Below are 7,621 nucleotides of genomic sequence, written 5' to 3'. Positions count from 1 at the left end.
CCTCAACCACCACCATATCTCTTTTCAAGATGATCTATGATTTTACCCAGAGAGAGTTTTTTTTGAAAGCTTGTATTATGAATATTCCATCTCCGTTTGAACAAACAAGCCTAAAATGTTTTATTTGAGTCTTTTCATTTGGCTTAGATTGACAGGATTTTTACATAGATTCTTTTCAGCAGTAAAAACTTTAGGTTCAACTTTGGAGGAAACTTCCTACACACATCTGTACCCACAGCCCTACACAGAACAGCATATGCAGAGATTTGGGACTGAAAATACACATGACATCATTTGCATGTTTTTCCTGCTGCCACAAGAGGCCAGTGATTGTGTAATTTCCAGGCTCCTGTGTTTCACCCCCACCATACTGACATGGCTCCACAGGCACATCTGCCAGACACCATCTGGAGGCTAAAAATCATAACTACAGATTGGCTTCCAGGGCATCCTGAGACCTCTCAGATAGGAGCTGGGCACACTTAAATATTAACGCAAGATCAAAACTCAACATTCATGGTAGGTAACTCCAACTACAAACCAAGGCAGGAAGGCGCCACACACCTGCAGTGCCAAGGAGCCGTTGTATGGGACGAGATACATTTACAACACAACTGAGGGCCCTTACCGTCATTGCTGAACACTCTGACCTGGCAGACAGGTTATTTAGGACAGCAGGTGAGAGAAAAGAGATGGGCTTTCATATAGATACCTAAACGAATCACATTTTCAGAAATGCTCAGCATCTAGCACCTCCCATTGTCACTTCTGGGCAGTCTGAGTAACAATTCCATTCCCACCCCACAGTGTGTGGGGAGCTGGTTTAGCCACTAGCCCTGGTAAAGCTTAGCATATCCAAGAAGATGCCATGTCCCACTGTAAAAAGGTCAGTTTTAAAAGATTTTTGCAATCTCTAAACACTGGAGCTAGGTAGCTCCAGTAAGGGGTTTGCTACAGCAAGAGGAACCCAAAAGGGTCCTAGGAGAGAGTTAATCATCCTCTGAAACTGTTTCAGAAAAATACCCTGGTGAGGAACTCTACATGAACACAAAGAGAAGCAATTAAATTTTTATCAGCATGAATTCAGACTGAATAAAGCAGGCCTCCCAAACACATGGTGACAAAACATTTACACTGCCACTGTGTTTTCTTCCAAAACCAGAAAAGCATTTAGAGCAGACATGGCAGTAGAAAATTCAGCACAGCTACATGATGTGGAACCTCCCTCAGAGTCTTCACCATTTTCTGACCCATTCTTCTCTTACAAGAATGAAAGAAATACTGACAAAGCAAGAGGTGGGCAAAACTTGGGGGAGGAGGCACCAGATACAGGCAAAGTAAAGGAAAGGGAAGAGTATTTGTAATGCATTCATCTGCTGCCAGTACCAGGATGTATCTCATCTTTCTGTTGCTTCCCACTTCTCTGCAAAGTGGAGGGAGCACTATATAAAGATTCAGAGACACTAACCCAGCTCCTGAGAGCTGCACAGCACCGACTGCCAGCACATTGGCAGTGTTCCTCTGCCGCCTTCATCACAACCACACTGCCAGCGTTCATCATGCACAGGAACTTTTTCCCTGCAAAGGGGAAAGATGTGGTCCTCGAGGAACCAAAATTAGGTAATTTGTAAGGATGTTTCTAAATTATCAAGCAAATTAAAAAAGGAACTACTATTTTTTCCCATCCTGAACAAGCTGTCAACAGCCAAGACTCTTGAAACTCAATTAATAAAAGAGCATTAAAGCCACATTCCAACAAAGGATTTAAGTAAATTAATATTTCCTTTAGCTTAAAAGAGAATATTTCGCCTCTTAGCTGTACACATCTGCTTAGTGAGCAGGAAATAGTGGTGTGGAGTGGTGTTTGTAAACTCCATGGCTACATGACAACAAAGGCCTTGGAGTCAAAAACATCTGAAAATCCCACAAACTGCAAAACAATGTAATATAGCTGATCTTGACACAGCACAGAACCGTTGGATTTCAAGGCAGCTGCCTTGGAGCTTGGTTGCTTGAATGAATGGGGTTTTAATGGTATTTTCTGCACAAGGTTTTAATGGGGAGCTTCCAAGCCCAATAATGGTTACATGTTCACTGAGTTCTCCTTGGCTGTTACTACACTCTTCAAAGTTAAATATACCTTAGGGTATGGGCAAAATGGGTAAAAAGGCAGCAAAATATAACCTTGCATGCTCAAAACAGGTTTCACATCAGGAAAAATAAGACTGCACTGGTTTTGTTGGTGAGGATAAAAAGATAAACTGGGCACTCCCTAGCCCTGATTCCTACTAACCTTACCCTGGGTAACCATTTATGTCTATGCAAAGGGAAGGCCAAAGAGCTGTAAAGTATCTTCCGGATCAAAATGGCTATTGATCCCACTTCGTACAAGTGGGACCTGAGTCCTTCATGTCTGCAGTGCCTTCCCACACCCTTTGCATGTGTAAATACAACTGAGAGAAAGCATATTAACGTTTTCTTTCCTCTTGCTTCCCAGTCTCAAGGGGTCATCACACACAGACAAATCGGGAACTTCAAGCTGGACTGTAGTCTTACATAAAATATGTAACACAACAAATCTCACGGTACTAGTTCCAAGAAAAAGCAGATGTACCTTGTGATATTAATTTTTACTAACATTTTTTGAAGGGAAGAGATGGGGAGAAATATTGATATGTATGACAGGTACTGACGGATATTAAAAACCTTTGGCATTACCATATGCGCCTGGAAATAACTGTCAGTGCTATTAGTTGCTGTCATTGATGACAGCATGTAAATTACTATCTAATCTGCATATACAATTAAATAATTAAATGCCATATGTACGAGCAGTTATTTATAGGTGCAGAATCAGAAAAAAAAATTAAGTCCCATCTTCATAATTTATCATCTCATGAATCAGATGCTCTTGAACATAGGTACAGATCTTCATTACTGAGTGCCCCATCTTAGGTTAAAAAAAATTTTAAAATCACGATTAATATTTCATATTATTGATTTTCCCCTGTGATGGACTGGATCGGTAATGCCTGCATCTAGCCTGCTGGCAGGAAGCTATAGCTGCCATCCACAAAATGCCTGTCAACTTTCGGAGCTCATTATGAACAAAACAAGTCAGGAAAAACCCCATCCTGCTGAAGGCCCGTCCACTGCATTCAATGAAGGCTTGATCTATTCTTACGAACAGCTGACCTAGATTCTCTGCCTGAATGAGAGCATTTCCCAGCATCAAGGTTGTTCAGAGAGTCAGAAATTCATGTATTGCTTATCATGAGAGAAGGAGAAAAAAAAGACAGAGGATATAATCTTAAGGGAAAGCGATGGCATCCATTAGTCATAAAAGAGCTTTACCCATATCTGCACAAAGCACTCCCAACACACTTCTGCTCAAGTTTCAGAGTCTGAAAATGACTGCAGCCCTCATTTCAGCACAAGCAGCAGGCCAGGCAGCCACGGCTCCATGGAGAGACTGAGATGTGCCAAAGCCGTGGAGGACACGACGGCACAGCAGGGTGGCCAGCTTGCTGTGCCGGAGCCACCCGCAGCTTTCCGGCAGCTCGGAGGCAGCTCCTGCCCCTGGGCTGCTGGCAGCAAGGCTGTGCTGGATCAAGGACTGCTGGTTCACATCACGCCAAGAGGAAAGAAGCCAGCAAGGTCTGCTGAGCCCTACACTGCCAGGTTGCAACGGGATCCAGCTGCAGACACAGCGCACATCCATCCCCCTGGGAAGCCACGGAGGCCTTGACGAGGTAATGCCATGTCCTGCTGGGGAACCAGGACACTCCTCCATCTGCCAGTTCTTCAAGAGATGGGAAGCACACCCTCTGGAACTCAATAATGTAATGATGGTGGTATGTAACTCGGACAGAAAGGCTGGTCAGCCCTGGAGTAAGGAGCTCTGAGACCTTCACTTCCTACCTCTGCTACTGATTCATTTTGTCTACAATCATATTTCTCATCTCCTTGAGATCCTAGTGAGCCCCTCCATAAGCCAGGCCCAGTAACCTTTCACATTAACCAATAATACTCATCAGACTAGTGATCAGGGGACCTTGAGGGTCTCCATTGCTGTGAGGGATGCCAGCCTGACGCTAGCCCTTGATGGTTGCTGTCACTGATGCTGAGCTGCCCACAGCAAGCAGCTCCAGGTCCAGGCCAGCATCTGAGCAGCATCCCCTTGGGCGGGATGAGGAGGAGCTGGCAGGCAGGGGCTAGTGCAAGACACTCTCCTGTCCCTCAAGGCACAGCTCCCACCCCAGGGCTATGCTGCAGTGCTGGCTGCAGGGAGAACAGGAGCACAGACCAAGTCTCTGGGGTGAGCCGGACCTGGGCAGTCAATGCAGGTTTCCTTCAATATCAAAATGTTTTGATGTGCCTCACAGATGGAGACAGAAAGCTAAATTCACATACATAAATTCAGGTCCTTTGATCACAGAGATATTCTGCCCTTTCTCCAGACATGAACGTCCCAGGCTGAGTCCACAGAAGAGGACTGCTGCTCATGCAGACCCTCACTGACTGCACCACACAGGTGCAACCCACATGTCCAGCCCATGCAGTAGGCAAGCGACTGCTGCCAGCAAGCATCCCCTCTTCACCTCTTCTCTGAAATCTCCAGAGGAGCTGCTGAGAGAAGAACATAAGATCTAATTAACCACCTCTCAACTCGTATCTGCTTCAGCAAATGCAAATACCGCATCAGGCAATTGTTTTTCCTCACCAACTTGTTTTTGTATGTAGGCAACATTGCAAACTAGGTCAGTATTATTCCTACCAAAACACTCACTATGGGTGTTATTTTTAGAAAGCCATGTGATTGTCTGACTTTTATTTGTGAAAGCACAGAAAGATCCACTGTATATTTTCCTGTCCGTCTTGTTTGGCGTGGTTTGGGTTTTTAGTTCTTTGAGCGGGTTGCTGAGATCTCGGGACTCTTTTTAAAAGGCAAAGTCAGGCTCAATCAAGAGACCTTGCAGGCTGCACGCCTTGGCGGTCAATGAAACAAGGCACATGCAGCAGTAAGCAAACCAAACCAGACAAGAGCACGGAGAGGCAAGACAGTGATGCAGGTAACAAGGGACAAGGATATGGAGCAGAAAAGATGCCAGGGGGTTATGGGAGGTGGGGAACCAGGCATAGTTTGAAGGGTGATAGAAAACACTACACATAGATCTTTACAACTCCTGAAAGGGTAACCCAAAATCTCAGCAGGAAAGCCAAGTTTGGCAACAGAAAACTTGTCCAGATATTCAAGTTTATTTTCTGAGACCTCTTCTTACCTCCTTGGCACAAACAAAACAACCCAGGGCAATAAAATCCTGTACCAGCTTTTCATTCAGAAGGTTAGTGGCCACAATCCTGACAGATAACCATCAGACTACTAGGCTGGATCTGCTCAAGGGGGAGAGGGCCGCTATGGCCGGGACCTAGCAGGGACCCTCTGTGTCCAGGTCTCTACTGGCCTGGTTTTTATCTGGCCTGTCTGGCGAATCCCGAGCCTTTGCCCTGTGCATCAGGTAACAGGCAATTCAAGTTCTGCGGATGTGGATGCTTTTACCAACCCTGGTACACGGCCAGTGTGAAGAAGTTTACATCTCTGCTGATAATCCTGACTGCTTTTATAACCAGAAAAAAAGGCACGGGTATAGGCAGTGCCCTTCCTCTCAAGCGAATGCAGACATCTAAAATAGGCCAGTCAAGCAGCATACCAGCACTGCCTAATTCTCTCCGTCAACAACAGAAGGAATTCAGAATGAGTAGCTCAGATGTCAATGTATGTTTTTCAGAGCAGATGAACCACAGCCTAAATTTCCAGAAATTAACCACCACAAAAAGTGTCAGAAACTAGTCTCCAGGCCCACAAGTCTTCTGATTTTCCAGTCACATGAAAAAATTCAGATGTGTACGATCTGTGTGGGCACAGGGTCAGCTGTACGGCTGATGAGTCCCATGCCTTTTTGGGCTGCATATCTTGCAACGGCCCCAGCAAAAGTGGCTTGCTGCACCTGGCTCATCTTGACAAGAGGGGAGCCTCACATGGGAATCCTGCTTGCCCACCTCCCCAGCACACCACTAGCCCAGGGCTTGTGCACAGTTGGGAGACACTGCTGGCTCTTGGCTACAAAACTGTGCCAGCAACATCAGATTTTGCTGCTGGGAGGAGGAAAGCATGGGGACAGGCTGCTCCTGCCACAGGGGAAAGGGAAGCAGTAGAGCTGGCTGGGAGGGCCTGGTGCTTGTTGACACCTTTTCTGCCTCTGCTAAGGAACTGCTGCCCCAGGAACTGGGGCCCTTTGGAAATCCCATTCGCTTCTTTGGCAATCCACTAACATGCTGCATACATCCAAATTAGGAAAAGCTGTTTTCACCTGTTCTTGGTAACTGATCTCAAGCCCTGATCTAACTGCTGCTACCATCAAGGTGAGTCCCCCCTCAAAAGAAGCAAGAACTTCAAAAGAAACAACATAGCCAGAGACAAAGACAACTGGACCAGATCCAACTCAACTTCCAAACTACAGGTAGTACTTCTTTCTCCAGCAAAGACCATGCTGCCACAGAGCATTAGGTATGCACTGTGAATAAAGCCACACAAACTATGTCCTCCACGCCGAGCAGGCAACTGTAGATTTTCCTGCAAAAAGAAACAGCTCAAATGAACGAGGAAAGGCTAGGCCCTCTTACATGCAGCACAGCTCTGTGTTTCAGGGGTGGTCAGTGAGAACCATATGCAGGGATGCTCAGGGGTGTTTTAAGAACATGGGACATATCCTGCAAACTTGCTGGAAGGGCCTGGGTGGTACAAGCTGGCTGGAGGGTTAGCCATTAATCACTATGTCATCATCTAACGCTGCTATGCCACATGATTCTAACATTGCTCCCAGGAAAAACAGGGGTTTGGGACAAACATCACAGAGATGGCTTCTTATACCTCAAACTCTCCATTTTTTTCCCATCCCTTACATAAGACTCACACATGGGTCACTTCTGCTATCACCTGCAACACATTGCATGTGATATTGCACTGAATTTTCTGTAACTATATTTTTTGGGGATCAATTCATATAAAAATAAAACATACTTTATCAGTCACATATGCAGTGACATATGCACTCTCTACCTTATTGTTAAAACCAGCAAACTAATACCGCCCTGAAAAAGAACCAAAGGCAGCAATTATTCACTGCACTCATTAGTAGCAAAAACTGCTTTCCAGCCATTTCCAGTTACCCTCCTGAAATTACGGAGTTGTTGTTGGTGCCAGATTCCCATTTATCTCAAGAGCCTTTTGTAACAACAACAAACAATAGCTGCTTCTTCATTTATCAGGCTTCCCATAAGAGGAAGAACTCATGTTACAAAGGAAGGGCCACATAATGGTGCCTTACTAGCTCAAGGCACATGGGACTTTCACAAGTCCCTTAGAAATTTCAGTATACGCAACACCTAGGAGAGTTATGAGCAGCCCAAGGAAAACAGTCTGATCTCTGTAACAGAAGTAGTACTAATGAGTGCAGGACAATAGGCACACGCAGGCAGGCAACCAAAAAGCAGAAGACGAAGTGTAATGGGAGCCAGGTTATCAGCTGTCCCATAACAAAGGAGCTGGTGCAGGTCTGCT

The sequence above is a fragment of the Leptosomus discolor genome, chromosome 3 (assembly GCF_034619465.1).
Source record: "Leptosomus discolor isolate bLepDis1 chromosome 3, bLepDis1.hap2, whole genome shotgun sequence".
In the NCBI taxonomy this organism is placed as follows: Eukaryota; Metazoa; Chordata; class Aves; order Leptosomiformes; family Leptosomidae; genus Leptosomus; species Leptosomus discolor.
This window is presented reverse-complemented; position numbering follows the sequence as displayed.